Consider the following 20,492-nt stretch of genomic DNA (forward strand, 5'->3'; position numbering starts at 1 on the left):
TCCCCCGCACCGCGCCGGGGGCGGCAGCGAGCGGGGACCGCGGGAGGCGCCCCGGCCCCACCGTGGGGTCCGCAACGCTGCCGCCCGCCGGGGCCGCCCTGCCGGGGGCGGGCGAGGGGCGGCACCACCGTGCGCGTTGAGCTCAGCGCGTCGCGGAAACCGACGGTCCGGGCGCCGCCTCCCTGCCGGGCAGCCCCGGCCCCGGCCCCGGCCCCGGCCCCGGCCCCGCGTCGCCCCGCCCCGCCCCGGCCGGGCGGTGCCGCCCCCTCCGTTCCTCACTCGCACTCACACACACATAGACACACACACACATACATAGACACACACACACACACACACGGAGGCGCTTCCTGCGCGGCGCCGGGCTCGGGCAGGCGGAGCAGCGCCGCTTCCTCCCGCCGACTCACAGGTATCAGGGGTGGGTCCGCGGCGGGGCGGGGGGCGCCGAGGGGCCCGGCGGTGGCGGCGTCCCCCGGCTCGGGCCTCCGCCGGCGGCCGCCGCCCTGAGCGTGGCGGCGGGTGAGGGGTGGAGCGGAACCTCCGAGCCGGAGCCGCCTCTGGGCGGGAGCCCGAGCCCGGGGGAAAGAGGGCCCGAGAGCGTCCTGGGGGCCGGGGGGAAGTCGGCGGCGTCCCCCGCTGCTGCTCACATTGCTCGAGGGTGAAGTCATCGTGGCCATTGTCTCCCCCCGGGCGGAGCGAGCGGCCCGTGGCGGAGGAGGGGGGCACGGCCGGCCCCAGGGGCTCGGGGAGCTCCGGGTGGGTCCCGCTCGGCCCCGACGCGGTGTGCGGGGAGGAGCTGCCGCCCTCCGCCAGCCTGGGTGGGCCGCGGGGCCCCTCGGCCGGCGCCGCGCTCCCACCGCCCGGCAGCGGGCCGGGGGCCTGGGAACTCCGGCTCTTGAACTTGCGGGGCACCGGGAGACCTGGCACGGGGAGGGGAACGCGAGCAACCCCCGGGCCTCCAGCGCCCCGGGGGCAGCGTTCGCACCTCCCCCCGGAGAGCTTCTCGTTGACCCCTCCGTGGTGTGTTGCCCAGCCCGGATCCGGTGGGTCGGAGCAGTTTGCAGGGATAGTGCATCTCGGCCGTGAAGGCGGTGGGGGACAAGCAGTGGGAATAGCCCGCGTCCTGCCGGGTGTTTTCCTTGCATAGGTCCTTCTGCAAAGCTGGGAGTTTTCCACCTAGCAGTTTGCTAGACACACACAGCAGCTACTGCAGGCACACCTTTGAAAGATAGGGAAGAATTGGTAACAAACTGTGTGAAAGCCAGCGTGCATGTAAGTGAGCTGAAGAGGTGATGGCTGGCAAAGGGAAGGCTCCTTCTGCCTTTCTCGTTCTGCTCCAGTACTGCCTCTTGACAGAAAGAAATGGGGCCTTTGCCAGAGGGGTAGGAGTGGAATGGAGTTATGGGGATATACCAAAGGGACAGTAGTAGAATGTTGTTAGTGCTGAGCAGAGAAATCAAAATTTGAAGCTTTCATGCCCTTGTGGTTGCTTATTGGATATATGTCTGTGTTTTTCCATGAGGAGCACAACAAATCTTGTTTCTGTTGAAATACTGTAGTTGGCATCGGTACTGATTAGAGCTCTATCTCAACTGTCATCAAGGATAGCATTATTTTATTAAGCACAGTTTGGGGAAACACATCTTGCAGGGCTTAATTCTGGAGACAAAACTAAACATAAATTAATTTTGAAAATTAATTTTCCCCCTCAGTGTTTTTTTACTAACTAATCTTTTTGTTAGTCAGAGACCATATTTCACTGTCTGATTAAATGTGTCTTTTTAAATTCGATGGAAAAGAAAGTTTCTGGTTTAATATCCAGGTCAGACTGAAGTAAAATTCTGAATTGCCCACCTAACAGAATTCACTTGAATGCTTAGAAATGATGGCTGTGTAACATTACTTAACAGTTTACAAAATCTGATACTTATTTAACTGTAAACATTTAAATGCTTGTACTTCAAGCTTTCAGAAAGCTGAGAAAGCACTTTTTTATTTTTAATTGCATGTGAACTCAGCCTGTTTGTCCAGAAAATGAAAGTTTTGCTTTTGCACAATGATAATAATGCTAATCTTAAAAACGAGTTCAGTAAAAGGCTTACATATGTATAACTCTTCTGTGTACATATTTCTTGAAGTATGCCAGTTTCAACTGCATTTTATACAATTCAGCATTTATAAAATGCTGAATTCAAGCTGTTATGTTTATGTTGTCAGCTATTTTTGATTTTGTGGACATAAGATCCTAATTTCTAAAAGAAGGAGCTGAAATGTTTAAGTGTGTTTTTCTTCTCTCCCCTTCAACTTAAATCTGTCAGACAAATGACACATTCCTTATGCAGAGCAATCATCAGATTTTGATTAATTGTACTAGCTGAGGCTCAGGAGGAAAGAAGATGCTTGACAGATGTATTTGTTTACCTTCGTAGTGTGTACAAATTCTGGTCTCTCCATTAGTAAATGAATCATTAAAACTCCCTTAGCTAGGAGATTCCCGGTTAACATTATTAAATGCATTAGGAAAACTTGGTTTATGTGAATATTATCAACCTGTGAAAGAACACAAGCCCTTGAATTCTTATAGCAGTTAGGTAGAGTCTTTTGTGGTGGAAAATATATGTTATACATTTTCTTTCTCCCATATTCTTAATTAACAGCATTTAGCTACTATTCCCCTATGAGAAACAGGGGAGCTACTATGAGAAAAAATTCAGACTGAATTTGTTTGGTGAGTAGGTGATTCTTCCTAACTAGTATGGTAGGTAGGGTTTTCTCTCTGTTCACTGAGCCTGTTTGATTTGTGCTTAGTCTTATTAAAGTATTCCTTACAAAGATCCAACACAAATACCAGTCCCCTTCCTTCCAGGGTGACAGTGTAGGATGCCTAAATCTTTTCATAGGACTTCTGAATCCTGGTTTGGAAGCACTAAGAAAGATCTTTGAGCTCTGAAGTACAACTATAGTGCTCTGGACCACTGTCCTCTGATGGCCTTTAGCCAAGCTCATGCTCTCCATTATGGGGTCAGTTTACTCTGGCCCATGGTCAGACATCCATATTAACTTTGTGATTTGTTTTCTGAATTGTGCCTAAACATCATGTACTGGCCTAGCAGAATAAATTTAAATACCTGAATTAAATGAACTGATGGATACATGTTTTGGGTTCTACTCCTAGTGTGATTTCTGGTTTGTAGCTGAGATGTGAGTCAGTCCAATTCTTTCTGAGGGTCGGTGAAAGCTCTTTGAATGATTAATAAAAGTATTAATTTAAACACTGGCTTATCCATGTAGAAGCTGATTTCAGATTTTTGTCTTGTGTTTGTCTTAGCTCTGTTTCCATTGTGCCTTCTGTGTTAGCTGATGGAAGATGTGTAGCTGAATGAATTGGTGTACCTAATACAGCTTCAAGACCCTGGGACTGGTGTTGGATCTTACTGCTAAAAGCATGTGAATTGCACCTGGAGATAGACTTCTACCAAGAAGGTAAAAAGTTACATTCAATCTTAGAGAACTGATTGTTTTTATTAGTGTTGCAATGTACCATTTTTCCCCAAGTAGGAAGAATATGGAAGAGGCTGTATCAGTACCTCTTAAAACAGTTGTTTAGGGTTTTTTTTTATGTTCCTATTTTTTGCAAGAGGAGACTTCCTTTTCTTTATGAGTCTCTGAAGTGGAAGTTTTATTCTTGTTTATTTAGTTAATTTCGAGTAGTTTGTATTTTGAATCATCAATGAAGTAATCTTTAAGGAAAACCATATACCTTTGTGTGTTGTATATAGATTACACTTGAGATACTGTTGTGCTCTATTTTAGCCCAGAAAGAAACTTTCAAGTAGAATTACACTCTTCCCCCTTAAGTATTCACCTGAGGGATTACTTCAGCAGATTTCTTCAGGCACTTAAAAAATTTATTTTATTTCTTGGTGCATTGTGATAATAAATAGGTGTTTAGTCTGTTGCTGATATTTATGTATTGACAGATTTCTTCCAAACTTGTGTAAACTTACGTTCACCTCATTATTGCAGATCTTTTTGTAAGTTTGTTTTTTAGTTGATGGAAAGAGACTGTGGAAGAGATTTCACTCATCTGAGTCATAAGGTGTCTTAGTCTTTTCTTCAGTGATCTTGACTGTTCCATGTACATTTCTGGTGGTTCTCAAGCACTTCATAACTGTGTTTTACCTTGGTTTTGGTTGCTGGTCCTTCTCTGGCATGAGTTGCTTGTTTTTTCTCCTCTTAATGCAAGTACTGATTCAAAGCAATGGGTATCTAGAAATAGCTGTAAATGCTGTGTGGGACTAGAATATTACAGGACTCTACAAGAACTTTTCTTCCTGTTGTGAGCATGTCTTATGCCAGTTTTAGAATGGTCTTGAGTTTTCAAAGTAGAATTTGTAGAAGGAAGAAAGGCCCCACAGGTGAGCTATGAGATGTCATTTGTGATATGACCCTTAGGTCTTCCATCATTATGGCAAGTGAGAAGGAGTTGTGTGTCTGTTTTGCTTTACCTTCATTGATGTTGTAGCATACTTCTTAGAAGAATTAACCATACCTTGGGGCTTATCCATGGAACAACAAAAAGTAGAAGTACTTACATTTTAGGTTACTTTTTTTTGTAATGGAAGGATTACTGTAGATTTTTCCACTTTTAAACTGTAGATTGAAGGCAGTCACCTGTTGGGCAGCTGGTAGCCTCCTGTTGGACATGTAGCCAGACACAAAATGAGAACAGTTGTTGTGGGGTTTTGGGTTTTTTTGAAGGGTGAGTTTCCAGAGATTCACTTTGCATCTAGACATACTGCACCAGTCTGAAAAGCTGATATAAGAGTTATTTTAACATAAAGCAACTTAGCAAAATGACCTAGTGAAATGAGCTTTAAGTTTCATATATACAGGTGTTTCCTCAGGCATTAAAACTTCCTCTCTTTAGAGGCCAGCATATCCCCATATGATGTTCTTCAGCAAGACATTTAAAGGGCACCTTGCAGAAATAAATGTTTGTACCAATTGAGTTTGGTATAGTCACTTGTTTTTGCTTCCTAAATAGAGCACAACTCTGTTAATGCAAGTATCCTGTTATTGTTCAGCACAAACTGTCATTGTGGGACTATGTCAGTTCTGTTCTGCTTCCATTTATAGTCGAGACAAATTACTGTTAAACAAACATTTTTCCATAGGTCCTTTAGTTGCTCCCATAAGGCAGATTAGAGTTTACTCTAAATTGGAGCGCCTAGCTGTCCCCTTCTGTTGTTCCATTTAGTGGATGAAGAACTGCTTCAGCAAAAGAACTAACTCTGGGGAAATTGTGTGCAGTAAGAATCATGTTGTTTGTTCTCATTGTGTTTCACTGATGCTGCATATCCTTAATAAATAAAATTACCACTTTTAAGTTTCTTGGTTAATCAGATTTTTCACATAAAAACAAACTCTGTGAGCCACATCAAGTAATGAAGTTTTATTTTTATCCTAATATGTCAGACTGTTCCAGCTGTAGTGTTTAGGTGCATTGTGTACGACTTCTGGTGAGACAAATTTACACATATTTTCAAGAAATGTTTTTTAGGGAGTGCAAAGTGGTCTTGCACCTTAGGGATCTTCTGAACAGTGGAGGTTCAGATGGGACTGAGGGTTTTGGTTGAGGCATGGGGCTTTGGCAGTGCTGCCTGCTAGTCTTCTGGATATGATGGCACCACAGCACTAGTGCTGCTATGCCTTGTTTTTATTTTTAAGTATTTATACAAAATAACCTTGTTAACTGCTCTTAGACAAATAAGAGTCTTTCATAGCACCATAACAGTTGCATTCCAGAGGAAAAGAGTATTGGTGTTGCTGTGTCTAAATGCGTCATTCATCTGTTTCCTTTGCTAAAAGTACATGGTGCTCAGAACTCACTGTATATTTCTGTGAAACTGGACAAGGGGAGGGATGTTTTGGCAGATCTTCTGCAGTATTGCCATTCAGACCTCAATCTCAGGAAGAAACATTTATACTTTTTTTTAAGAAATTGAAGGCTTTTTTTATGTAAATTAGATAGTTGATGAGTGCTTTCAGCTTTTTATGACCTGCAAATTGGGGTCATGTGCCAAGGCCCTATTCAGTGTTGCAGCTCTTCCTTGTATCGAGATCTAATAGGACTTTCCCAGTAAATGTTTTATTGAGTATTAATTAACATCTGTACAGGAACTGTGTATAATAAGTGACAGTGCTGACAGAGAGCGGTTGTTGCAACATACTGTTTGGATTTCCTCCTTCATATCAAGATGGTTTTGTAGGGAACTTCCAGGTGTCCCTCAGACTTCTGATAGTGGAAGAACGTTTGGATGGGAATAAATGGTGATTGTGGTGACATCATTCTACTGGCAAAGTTGAAGCCTGATAACATTTTCTTCTGGTCAGTGATTGGGAACTATCTTACTCTGAGTCTGCCTTTCATGTTTGATAAGCAATCTAATACATTGATCAATGCAAAGAAATGTGTCTGGAGGTGGAGCGTGTTCAAGGTTACTTTATTTTTAGATTGTGTACTGGGAAAATGACTTTAATCAAAGTGTTCTCCACTGTGTGTCCTAATGGAGGTGCTCTGATTTGGTGTTCTACTATACTATTACGTCAAATATAAACGGAATAAAGCATTTTAAATTACCTTTTTTCTCCTGCGTTGAAGACCTTGCTTCAGTTTACTGAGACAAGCAGCTACCTTTTCACTTTCATTTTACTTGTGAAGCTGTATCTGATACTTACTTTTTGTGTGATTCTGCTTTTTTCAAAAGAAGTTAAGCTTTCCTTTATATGATACTGCTAAAAACATCTTGGGAGACCAGGAACCCTTTTACTCAGGGTCAGAGATGGAGGTATCAAGCTTCCAGCTCCTTTTTAAGTGAAGGGAATGATAGTGCTTATAGTCTGTGAAGCCAGGCTGTTGCTTTACTGAAGTGTAAGATTTTACAGTCAGTGTAAGTTTTATCTGTGGGACAACATAGAGAGGAAACCTAAAAGGCACACTGCTCTTCATTTCACACCACCATGGTTTTAAGCCATCTGCCTTTTGATTGAGAGATTTTAGTACCTAATGACCAAAAGTATTTTCCTCATGAAGTGACTAGTTTGGGTTTTTTTTAATCTCCTCTCTTTCTTTACCTTCCTATTCCTATTTGCAGTTGCACTTTCTTCCCTTTATGTGCCAGTATGCTTTGTTTGGACTTTGTGGTGGTTTCTTCAGTATAGCTGAAGAAAAGTAGACTTCGCCTTCTGTGACCTGACACCAGGCAGAAATTCAGCCAGGGCAAGAATAGAAGAGAGCTTGTAAACTCAGCACAGGACTCCTGAGTCTTTCCATTATTAACAATTAAAGATGATTCCAAGATAAATTAGGTAATGGATTAACTAACTCATGAAAAGAGAACAAGGATAAACAAAGAGAAATATCCTGCTTTGCAAGAATTTAGATTATTAGAATCACATGCTGCCTGCATGTCTGGGAAAGGAAGAACAAACTTCCCTGTTTTCAGTGTTTAATTTAGTTAGTAGATAAGGTATATGATGTGCCAGATTAATTCAACAGCAAAAGATAAGTTTAAACTTTGCAGGAGGTGTTTTTAGTGGGGAATGGGTTAAGAAATGGAAGCATCCTGTTTAGTCCTGCCCAGCAATGCCACAGCTTTTTCTTTTAAACAGTAAGCAGTGAAAACAGTTTCTTCCTACCTCCTACACCCTGTCCTAATCAGCATAATATCTTGGCTGGATCTAGACCAAGAACTGCTGATTGAGTAAAACACTAAGACAGTGACATGGTTTTGTTTTCATTGTTCCTTTTTTCTGCTTTGTTTCTGAGGTGTGAAATATTGCTGGCGTTTTTTTTAGGGCTATACAGTCATATCCTTTTTCTTATCTCAAACGTCATACAATATTGCCTTTCTGTTTTAAGGGTAACAAATAATTTGGAAGTAACAGTTGCAACCTAAATTATCTTTCACAAGCTGGGGGATCTTTGCACTATATGCTTTTTAAAGCCACTTTATGGAAAATTACATATGCACAATTAACATAAAAGCCACAATATGCTTCATTTGTGGGATGGAGTTTCTTAAACTATCTGTATATTTGCTTTTGTTTCTCTCTGGTGGATAAAAATAAAAAAAAATTGGTAATAAAGAATATTTGATATGGTTGGTATTTCTTATGAAATGGTGAAAATGCACCTCTAAGTATGCAGATGAATAGTTTTATTGTGCTAAAAATCATTCAGTGAGAGAATAAATTAGAATCCCAAAAGGAAGGAGCTTCCAATTGGCAATACACTGAAGAGAAATGCAACACTTCAGGGGAAGCCTTGGGTAGATTGATGCTTTTATCTGTAAAAATGCAGCGTGGGTAGTGAAACTCTGTAAAATGCAGTCCTTTTGAAGTTAGAGCTATTCACCTTTAAAGTTCATCCCTGAAATAGGGTGCTTTGTACAGTGTTACTGTAGATTAGTACTTGGATATGGGTGACTTTGGAGTATTGGGTGATGAAGTCTTGTTTTGGTGATCTGATTTTCCTTCAAAAAAGGGGGTTTATTAGATTTGACTTCATTATCACAAGTGTCAAGTCATAAAAACAATTGACTGGAGTATAGCTTTGAGTGTGTTTTATTGAAATCAGTACCTACTTGGAGTAACTTTAACTTATCTAATTTTCATTCTGCAAAACAGTGCATTTTGTAGGTGAAGAATGGCTCAGGTTTTCATTGTGTATAGAATGGAAGAACTCTGTCTATTGTAAAGACAGGGAAGATAGCTCTAGGATGCTGGTAGTTTAAGTGTTTCTCAGAAACCATGATAATGAGTGCACTAGAAATACTAGAAAGGGCAAGGTATGCCTTCTGCAGCAATTACATGACTGGTTTGGCCAGGCTTTGAAATGTGAAGGATTGCACATGCAAATGGAGAGTGAAACAGATTCTGCCACTGTATGCAATTAATTGTAATTTTAAGGTTTCAGGTGAAAGTCTCAAATGTTAAGAAAGGCCAGAATTAAAGTTGAAGAAGCAACCATAGCTGGATTTTCATTTGTGCCTACCTTTATTAAGTTACTGTTCCTAATTCCACAACTGTGGTTTTTTGGGTTTTTTCCCCCTGCAGAAGCATTTTTCAGAATACAGTTGCTGTCTCTACTGGGGCATCCATCTACTTTGGGCAGAAATAAACCTAGTTTCTAGGGCAATTATTTCCATTGAATAAGAGATATAATGCAAATAGAGCAAAAAAGATTTTTATCTTGTCTGAAATAGACATCTGAATCTTGGCTGTGTTTGGTGGGGTAGGGATGTGTGTACAGTATTGATACTGCAGGTATCTTTGATCATATTTACTGTGTAACATGCCCAAGAACTTAGTTTCATTTAGACTATCTCAGGTCAGGCATCTGAGGTGGTAAATAAATTAATCCTTAATCACGTTCTAATAGTGCATCTATTAACAGGGATAATAACCATGCTACTTCAGTGGAATGAGAATGGTTTTGACTATTTCAGTAATATGAATCTAACATATTGGTGCTCTGCAATGGCTTAGGGGAAATCAATTTCTGCTTTCAATGTAGCATTATGCAGTAGTTATTTGCTTGTTTATTTATTTATTTGGGGGGGGGGGGGCACAATGAGTAAGAATAAACAAAATCCTGACCAGTGACCTGATAAGTGTGTACCGGGCAAAGATAGTCCTGGGGGGGAAGGGATAAAAGCCATGCAGTTAAACTGTCATAATGTGCTTCAGCAATCATTTCCAAATGCAGCTTCATCAAGTAAAGAGAATTATTTCTAATGTAGTTTGTGTGTTGTTTTCTATCCATTAAAAATAATAACTGAAGTCATATCAGGAGGTTTGGAAGCTACTCACTAGGCAGACTGCTGCTGTTTGAGCTAGTAGTATTTAATGATACTGTGTCATGCTTTATAGGGATTGACCCCAGACAGTGTGATCTATGTGCTTGTATAGAGTGTTTTATCTCTGTCTTTGCACTGTAGAGGATGGGCAATAGAGGAAGGCTTACTTTGAAAGTACAAGCTGCTTCTGCTGTTTTTCTTTTTGTCACTTGCAATGTAACTTTTACTTTCTGCATCATTAATAGTGTTTTATGCAAATCCTGTTCATATTTAGCCAGTTAAGATTTTTTTTAGGCAGATACCTTAGTTGATCTAAACCCATATCCTTTTCAATACCTAATCTGATGTCTTTCCTTTTTCTCTCCTGTGATTTGGAGAGGCTTTCCCTTTCTGTTTCCTGTTCAACTACTCTGTAGAATCTTTCTTGCCTTTGTTGGCTTGTTTTCCTCCGGTGTTTGTGATCAGCCAGTCCGTTCTGTCTCTCATACATAATCTCTTATTACTTGTGCTAAAGTTCACAGATTGCTTTCCCAAACAACATCTGATGGCTTCCTCACTCTGCAGTCCCCTTTTTTGTTCTTGTATTTTTCTCTTTAGCATGCTCTGATGGAGTTGCTGTTCAACCATCCAGTTTTGGTGCAGGTTTCTGCCTTTCTGGCAGCCACCACTTTGACTATTGCTAAAATTGCAACACAGTTTAGGTTGAAATCCCACCCTCTCCACTTTTGGTTGAAGTTTCTTCTACATTGCTGCCACTTATTAGTTGGATGTTGGAAAGGATAAATCAGCTTCCTACCTTTATTTTCTGGTACTTTGATCAAGGCATATTTTTCACCTGGAAGTGAAAGGAAAATTCTGTTCAGTTCCAGGCTGGATCAAGTTTAGTAGGGATATTAGCAGATAAAATACATGCTCTTTGCTGAAGACTGGGTATCTTTTTCTCATATTCCCAATAACTTGCAAGGATGGATATATTCACATTGCTGGAAGGGTGATAAAATGTACATCCAAATTATACAGGCCAGAATTCAAATTCCAGCTTCAAAGTGTGCTAGTGTTGAACATTTCCAGAGAAAATACTGCAAGTTTTTTATTTATTTTCTCTTCTAGGATAATTTTCTCCATTAGATTGTTGTGGTTTTTTGAGCTGTGGTGGTTTTTTTGTTATTGTCTTAAATACTTTGGTTGAAATAAGAGTTCTAAAGAACATTCTAGTGTATAACTTCCAGCCCAGTTTGCTTGAGAAGATTCTAAGCAGGTTGGAAAAGAGGATGTTAGAGCGGGAAGTGTCAGGCAGTCATAATAATAACTAGCCTTTCTTTTAACAAGAAAATACTTCTTTTGAAGTAAATTACTTGCTAAACTCTAAAAATGAGGTGAGTCACAGTGCCTTTAACTTACTACTTTATTTTCTGTTTTCAATAGCATGGTTATATTTTTCCAATTGGACTTAAGCTGGCTGTGTGCTTGCATTCTCCTCCCCCATAACATCTGCTGTTTAACCATGAGGTGCTGTATCCATCCTTGCTTTACAAGCCTGCTGCTGCTTTTTGTAGGACTGCTGTGCTCTGTTGTGTGCTGCTGGTATCCAGCACCTCTAGAGTGAGTTCTGGTAAATGATTGCCTTCTGGAGTTAGTGTATAAGCTAGTTTGGAAACTTGGCTAGCGGGACATTGTTAATTTAGCAAATAACCACACTGATTTAAATTGTTAATACTTGTTAGCACCTTCTACTTATTAATGACTTTCTCTTGGAATTTACTAACCTACAGCCATTCATATAATGCAATTGAGTGTCCCTGCTCCTATTCAGATCCAAAGATTTAGCTTAAACCTCTGTTACAGGCAGTTTAAACGAAATGCCTGAGCTCACTCTGAAGAGTGAAAGGTAGGCCCTGTTCTGAATTTGTGCTTCAGGGTGGGTTAACCTGCAACAAGAGATAGCATGGGCCATTGCTTGTACTAATTTAACCCTCTGAAGCTAATTCAGTGGGGGCTGCTTCTGTAGGATCTGAAAATATGTAGTGAAGCTTACTGAGCATAAAGCTCCTCTATACCAGAGCCTCTTGCTCTGTACATTGGAAAAGTTGTATTCTCTTTAGTATTTAAATATTTTAATATTTTAAAATGCATCCATATCTACCTACATTCATGTTGATCCGTGTCTCTGTCACACTGAGTTGCTTTGTGCATTGTTGGAGGAATTTATGTTAAAATACAAAAAACCTGCAAGCTAACCTGCTGCCTAATTGCACATTAATATAATTTTGTAAATGTATTTTTTCATGCTGAAATACATTTCTTAAAGGTATATTTAGCTTAATTAGTCTTAAGCAAGTCCAGATGTTACTGTAACTTCAGTGATAACTGATTTATAAAACAAGAAGTATGTTTGAACTGAAACTGAGGGCACATTGAAAACAAGTGATGTAGTATCTCATGGAATTATGCAATCTAGCTTAAAGGGGGATTTTGTGTTGTTAGTTTGTTTGAACTATCATGTCCCTAGGTATTTTACCACATTATTTTGGTGATGCTGAGGATTTTCTTCATATATTTACAGCTTGAAGTGACATTACTGTTTTCTTGTCACTGTGATCATTTATTTTATGCTTAGGGCCACAGAGCATGCATGGCTTGCTAGTACTGTGAAATAATACCCGGTGCTTGCTTTCTTTTAATAAAGTAGCAAGATAAAGATTAAATTATAAGTTCTAGCAAGTAACATAAGGAAATGCTTGAAAGATCTCCTGCACTGACAAAGTTTGTTTTTCAGAAGTTTAAATAGCTTTTCAATGAAATTATACACCTGCTTCCTCTAATGTATTTGTGTAACATTTTTCTTTGGAACTGCAGGAGGAAATAAATGGTTTCAAGTAAACAGTGAAGCTCTTGACTTCAAAGTACTTCTTTCAAAAGTGAAACAACTTTCCTTTCTTAAATAAATAAAAACCAAACATACCTTCCCATCTTAAATTTTTTATTTGTATGTATAAATCTGAAGGGAGTTTCATCTTCAGCCTTTCATAGCAAAAAAACTATTACTGTCAGACACCTCAAATTAGATTATATTAGGGACCTGGTTTAGTGGTGCACTTAGAAGTGTTAGGTTAACAGTAGGACTCAATGGTTTTGGATGTCTTTTCCAACATAACTGATTCTGTGAATTTGTGTTGGAAAAGGTTTACTGGACTTATTTTAATTTTTCATATCTTTATTGTAGTGGTGTAAAAAGAAAAGTTGTCCATGGAGATGAGCTCTCTGGTTGAAAGAGAGAGAGATATTTTTTTTGTAGTGGTACTGCAGGGCAGTGTCTTTTCTTCTTCAGTGACTCCTTACCTAGAGTATCCCAAAACCAGACTAGATGGCATCTATCTCATGCTTTGCTTAACCAGGACATTACTTAAGGAATATAATTAAAATAGAATAGTTTTTACTGGCAAACGTTGCTTAATTAGGATGTCTGTAGATACTTGATTTTCAAATGCATACAAATATGCAGAATTGTTGGATGCCCTTTTGTTTTTGTTTTTCTTATACAGCTACAGTATTGAATGCTGCTGAAATTTTGTCATGTTGAGGTTTCACTGCCAGTTCATTTCTTCTGCAGATCTGACCTGTGAGGATTGCTTCCCCACATTCTCCTGGGATGCCATGTGTTTAATATTCTTGCTGTGTCTGTATAAGTGTGTGGTTAGCATTTTAAAAGAGGTGATGCTTTTTGTTTGCTTTGGTCTGTTACCAAAACTTTTTATTAAAGTTTTCTCCTTTTATATTATGCTCTGTAATGAAGTGCTTTCAGCAATCTCTTGGAAATAATGTAATTTCCAAGATTTTTACTAGTTCAGCTCTATTTCACAGCAGCTTTTTGGTAGCTTTGGAGAAATATTTATCAAGTCCATGACTGGTGAAATATTTTATTCTTGTTGACAAGCCAGAGCAGGTATGAACTACATACAAGTACAAGGACTATGTTTTATTAACTTAATGACTTCCTCTTACCTTTATTCAGGGCATAATACTAAATATTTGTATCAAAATTGTGAAATTATTTGGCACAAGAAATCTCTGTCACAGCTAGATGAGATTGTACTTTGATTCATTAGAACAAAGCTACTTTAATTCTTTTTTAAGGAAGCTTTTCTTCTCAAGTTTGTTTATTGGTTAGAATCAGTTACATTATAACATAGTATATATAATATATTGCTTTTCATCATGTATTTGGTATTTTGGGAAAGATTAAAAATAAAAACCAACACATTTGCTGGAAAACTGAGATTCTAATAAACATTTATATGGCCATAAAATTTTAAGTTCAAGGTTATCTGTGTGGTTTAATACTTATAACCAGCTTGTTCCTCAGCAAAAGTTGTGGGTTAATACTCTTTTTTAAAGGCAGACTTTGAGTTGCTAGAACATCTGAAATCCAAGGCATCAGTTAAAAAATTCTCCTTCTTGCCAGTTGTGATTGCAGACTATTCTATAGCTAAGTATTATATTTCTGAGGCATTTAAAATAATGAGGAAAAATAAGATTTGGAATAAAAATAATTCTTCTGAATAATTGGATTGGTGTTACAACATTAGATTTCTTAAAAAAAAAGAACTAATTTGAAAAAATGTGTGGACTATTATAGAGGTTATACGTAATGACAAGGGAATATGGAAATTAGAGAGAGTTATTTCACCCCGTTCTGTAGAGGAAAAACTAAGAAAGTTTACTGATATGCAGAGGATCAGAGTGCTCCTATATTCCTTTTCTTTTGGTAGCTGATACTACGATTCACAGGAGTTCAAATTTCCCCTCCACTTTTAAAATTAAACCAGTCTGAATCCAAGGTGCTTCCTCAGCCCAGAATGGTTAAGGACATAAATTATATGTGGGTTTGGAGAGACAAGTTCCTTTCTGACCCCTCTGGATGGCTGGTGAAAACTTGGCAGCTTGGGATTAAATCAGTGTCAGCTGAAAGACATCCAGCCTGCTCCAGGGTGATTCTATCCCACCTTTAATAATGCTTCAAAATGAGAAAAAAATGTGCCATCAGTTTGCCATAAAATTTATTATTAAGAGAAAAACTGTGCCTGTTCAGGATTCAATTTTATTAATTTCCTTCCCCCATAAATTAGTTTTGATTGAGGGACTGGGGGGCAGGGAGAATATTTTGGTGCAAAGTTGAAATGCAAGTGATTATTGTGGTCTCTAGTGGGGTTATAGTCTGGTTCTGTTGTTCTTTTCTATATGCAATTAGACAGCTGTCTTAAAATGCCATGTGACATCCTGAATCAAAATAATCTGGGTATTGACTGCCATTTTAACTTTTTGTAGAAAGGATTTCTCTTGAATAGCTGGCTTCTCTATTTTTTTTTTAACCTACTTATTTTTCACTCCTCTTAAATAGCAGATGGACAGACCAGAAGAAATGGTGTTCAAAGATGACAGGATTTTGCATTTGCATGGGAAAGTGATTTCAGAGCTTGTTGGTGTCATTGTATGTTCCTTCTCACAGTTCATTGAAGGAAGTCCTAGTGAAATGTAAATGCATTATCAACAACGTGTCTGTAAAATGGAGGCCCGGAGTTGTTGGAAATAAAGCCTCTTGTGTGGCAAAGCTGGAAAGAAAATGAAGGGTTCACTGTAATTTGGCACTGATGCTTGTTTGGCTGCCCTCCCAACTTTCTTATCTTGGCTGGTGTTCCATCAGTCAGTGAACTTGGATATGGATCATGATGCATCAGAAAGACACCTGTGATATGACATAATATAAAGAAAAAGAAGACCCAAATCTGTTTTCCTTTTCTGAACAATCCATAGTTACTCTACTATCTGTTAAAACTATGATTTTTAGATCAATTTGTCTGTTGAAGTTCTGTCACTTTAAAAAAGAATGAATCTTGTGTAAGATCAAAAAAAATCAATGGTATTTCTTCTCAAGATTTGTTATTTCAGCCTGATTAATTTCCTGTTTTTCTGCTGACCATTGACAAAAGGAGAAACAAGTATTCTCCAACTGTAAATCTAGAAAATATGTAATTGACTGTATTACAGGTGGCTGTGTGTGGCTGTAAATGATGCAGAGATTTATGCAGTACTCCCCTCTGTCAAGCTCTGGTCATGCTCTTACTTCCCTGGGTAGCACTGCTGTTCCAAGGCTTCACATCTTTTTGGGTGGAAATTCAGTTCTGATATTAGAAAGATGAGGATAAGTTAGAACTTCTGTCCTCATACTATAGTGTGAGAACAAGAATATATTCAGTTGGATTGGTGGCAAATTAAATACTGATTTTTGAAGGAGCAGTTTTTTGGGTTTTTTGTGTTTCATTAGGCTGTTGGGCTCATTGCCATAGACTTTCTTGGGTGTTCACAGTGCTGAGAGAAGAGATTTGGTATTTCTATGGATGGCAGTATAGAAGTACTAGAACATACTGGCAGGAAGATAAATGTACTTTATGAATCTGAAACCACTCTGACAAGTTAAAAGTTCATGTTTAGGGGCTGGGACCAATAGAAAATTTGTTGCACCTGTCATTTGCACAGTGGAGTCCTACATAGGCTGCAGACAGGATCCTGAACTCATAAAATTGAGAGTGACTTGTTATGATCTGGTGAACTTGGAGGGTAGTCAGGAATGCTGATTTATTTAAATAACAGCATGTGTTTTCTCATGGCTACTGATATCTTGAAATGTAATAAAATTGTAATATCTTGTATGATTTATATTTGGGTAAAATATAGATTGGCCTTTTCCTATTGAAAGACTATAGATTGGCCTTTTCCTATTGAAAAGCTACATCCACTCGCTTTCAATCAAGTACCTAAGCACTTTCAACAGGGGTTTTTTTAGCATGATGTAGTTCATTCTGTAATTTGCAAATTTATGAACAGTTGGAAGTTTGCAGTTTCTTTTACAAAACATAATCGAATTAAGTTATTGCTTAAATAGCTTTTTAAAAATAAAATTGGGGATTACAGTAGTATATTATTGAAATCCTTTCAGGACTTATATTTCTGAATTAGTTTTAGTGATAATATAGCTGGTTTGGCCTTTTACATATTTATTTCTCTGTTAGGGAAGATTGCTTCACTTTGGAGAAACAAACCAAGGCCTTCAAGCGTTTCAAATCATTTTGTCATAACCTTTCCTTCTAAAGGTATCAGCACTTTCCTGTTATAATTTACAGAGTCAATACATTACATTCTTTGAAATTGTTTTTGTCTGTTTTTTATCAAGTGTTTGTCTTTCCTTCTAGCTCCATATGTCTTTCCTTTCAAGGATGAGAAAAGTGTACTGTTGAATGGCATTAAATACCTCCAGGCTGCCATTACAGACTGTATATTTTGCCAAGCAGAGGAAAATGTAAAGGGTCCTTCTCCAGTGATGTCAGTCCTGTGGTGGGTATTGTAAATAGAGCAGGAGATAAAAGAGAGAAATAGTTGTTTGTACTGACACAGTCTGGGAATATTTGGGACAGATGATGGAGTTACATATGAAGGAACAAAAAACATGCTTTGTTTCTGTTCCAAATGGTGGTGGGATTTTTAAATGTTTTTGAGGACAGCCCATGGTGGTGAGTGGCCTGGTGTGCTACATATATTAGAGTACAAGCAAAGGAGAGCAAGTTGTAGAGTTATTGTGGCTTAGTGCTTAGCAGCTCAGACAGAGGAGGCTGATCATTGCTGCCATCCCAGCCTGCCTGTGAGCTAAGACATGTTCTCCTCTGCCCATTGTCAGCTTTTCTGGGCATTGTCTCTGAGAGTTTGGCAAGTCACATTATCTGGCTGCTTCAAACATCTGTCTGTAAAATGAGTGATGCCTCCTTTCTCTTCATGCTTTGTTTTTAAAATTTATACTAGATATGAAAAAAAGCACTTACACATGTGGTAAGTGTATGATAGAAGGGAAATATTCTTGGTAGGTATTCATTTGGACTGGGGCTGCTACATCAAGTAAACATCAAAGAATTCCTCTTCTTAGGAGTTTGTTAGCAGCTCCAAGTATTGTGTATACAACTGTGCATGCAATACTTAGAACTGACACTATCTTTTATAAGTAAGATTAATACTTCACATTATGAAACCAGGCATTCAGGTTTTTTGTTATATTTCATTCAAAATGTATTTGGTCTTAAGCAAAAAAACCTCCACCAAATATTGTGAGAATATTTGAGAATCCAGAGGAAAGGTTTCCTAATGTTTAAAAATATAGTGCAACTGCTCTGAGAATGTTATAATGTCTGTATTTTGGATCAGAGGTTGGGGTGGGTTTTTTAAATTTTCTTCTGCTTTTATTTTCTTAGAGAAGCCTTGTTCCATCTTTATTTATTTCTGTGAAAATTTGCAAGGAATAGCAAATTTTTAGAAAGTGGTTCTGAGCATTTTCTTGAAAGACTGATTGTTGTGGCACCAAAATTCTGAACGTTTCACATACAGCCACACTTTTCAGCCATTGTAGCAAGTGGTGAGGTACTTACATTTTGTATCACAGCTGCTGGGCATGAAGTCAATGATGAGAGACTCAAGTGAGAAGGGAGAATGCTTCCTTCTGCTCTTGATTCTGTCAGGATGAGAGGCTTGAGACAAAGAGTGAGCTGTCTACCTTCAGTTCAAAGGATGTATAGGAAAACATCATGGGTAGAGGCAACAAGAAGAGGTAGAAGGAAAAAGGATAAGTGAGGAAGAGTAGGAAGTAAAGGTTGAATGAAGGAACTGAGGGTGATGTAGACTGTAACAGCTGGTTTTAAACCAGATCTCTCTTTTTATGACAGCTGTCCCTACTTCACATTTTTGCTCTCAAACTAGAGCACCTGCAAAGAAAATTATAAAAGGAAAGAGGAGACTGTTTACAGGTCCTTAACCCCTGCTAATTATTGACCAACATCTGGGGAGGAGGGATGGCAAGGTTTAAATGAAGCTTTGCCATGCACAACCGTCTCATCCACCACCTGTGTCTGTGTCTGCTGTTGCAGGAGCATGGGTTTATTTCACAGCGTTCTTCCTTTGAGATGTATTCCACAAGCCCTAGTTCAAAACACGCTGTAGCAGACTGTGGTGTCCTTGAGAGAAGGCATTCTTCCAGGTTTGTTGTGCTCCTCAGAAACCCACTGGCCAGCATTAATCAAATCTGTCACGGGGATAGGAGTTTCAAAGACAAACTAATTCTAGTTAATGCTAGCTAAGTCTTGTCACTTGGTGTCTGCAAATTATTAAATTGCAGAAAATTTGTGTAAGAGAACCTTCTCATGCCCTGGCAACAGAAAAAATACTATTGGCATTTAAATCATTAGACAACAGCCATGTTATTGGAGTGTGCTGGGATATAAGCTTAAGATAGGGAATGCCAGAACAAGGAGTCTGTGGCACCTCACTTGTAGAGTGTTTGTAGTGTTGGGCAAGGCCCTTATAGAATATTTAGGTGTTTTCCTATATGCCAGGTGTTGATCAGCAGGTCAGTGCTGTCAATGCTCAGTCTAAGTTTTGGACCTATACAGTCTTATATTGGTGCAAAACAGCCTTAGAACTTTGGCAGGCCACAATATCAGAATCTCATTTCAGGTGACAGCATTAGCTTTGGTGTTTGTTTCTCATTTTGCAAATTTGGAAAATAATCTTCCATTGCAGAATTTCTATGAAGGTTTCACAGGACTGCTTTGAAGATTGATTTGCTAATGATTTTGAAGCCTTCAGTCTGGTAAAAATATCTTAAGGATTTGTGTGGTATTTGTGAATTCAGTGTTGTATAATGTTGTTATAAAGCAAAAAATATACAACATGTAGATATGGAGCCTCATTTAGTATGGAAATGAGAAAAAGCTGTTGCTGGAATGAGACCACTCCAGAAAAATCAGTATGTCTATGTGATTCTTCAGGAAGTTCTGAAGCTGGACACAGCCTTTAAGATCTCCCCATGGCCTGGAAATGACTGCTAGAGCACTAAGTGGCATCCAGCAGAGGTCTTCCAGCTTCTCTTACTGCATCTCACCTACCTGATGCTGTACTTCTCATTGCTGGAGTGGGAAGCAGTTGGCCCCACTTAATTTGTGTCTGCCTGTCCCGATAGTTGGATCTTTGTTGTGCACAGGGGAAGAGATGTCCTGATGTCCCTGGAAACGGTGACAAGGATCAGGTATCACAGCCAGCCATCATAGGTGCTGAAACTGGACCAAAATTTGCATTGCCTTACAGTGCACCAGCTACACTGTCAATTGGCTGGTTGGGGGGATGCTGAATTTAGTTTTTATGGACAGCTTGCTTTCTGGAATCCTTAATTTTTGAGCACTCAAGCGTGCAATATTAAATGTCCTAGTAGTTCTTAGTGTAGCTTTCTGTGCCTCTGTTACCTGAAGAGTATTTGATAATACTCTTCAATATTACTCTTCAGTTATACTAATTTGATAATTTGTGTGTCATAAGCAGATAACTTATTTATTGGGGAAAGGACTTCCTGGGGGGCAGAAGGAGGATAAGATTTTGTCTTCTGTAATCACATTAGCAGTGGTGAGATGGCAATTGCTTTCACTTGTTTTTGCCAGATATGGCATGGGTGTGTAGAATTTTAATGTACTAGAATTAAGTACACTCTAGGAAACGGTTCTATATGAAAAACTGAGTTGTTTAACACAAAGGTTTTGTTGT

The 20,492-nt window shown here is 39.2% G+C and overlaps 1 protein-coding gene across 1 annotated transcript in view; it reads left to right on the forward strand.

The window, feature by feature from the left end:
- Window positions 1-204: 204 nt before the first annotated feature.
- RNF19A (ring finger protein 19A, RBR E3 ubiquitin protein ligase) overlaps window positions 205-20,492 on the forward strand; it is a 57,838-nt gene continuing 37,550 nt past the window's right edge. The window contains 2 exon segments of the mRNA XM_036378745.2: window positions 205-409; window positions 3,358-3,483. The gene's annotated coding sequence lies outside the window, so the exon portion shown is untranslated.

Source organism: Molothrus ater, chromosome 1 (genome assembly GCF_012460135.2).
Source record: "Molothrus ater isolate BHLD 08-10-18 breed brown headed cowbird chromosome 1, BPBGC_Mater_1.1, whole genome shotgun sequence".
Taxonomy (NCBI): Eukaryota; Metazoa; Chordata; class Aves; order Passeriformes; family Icteridae; genus Molothrus; species Molothrus ater.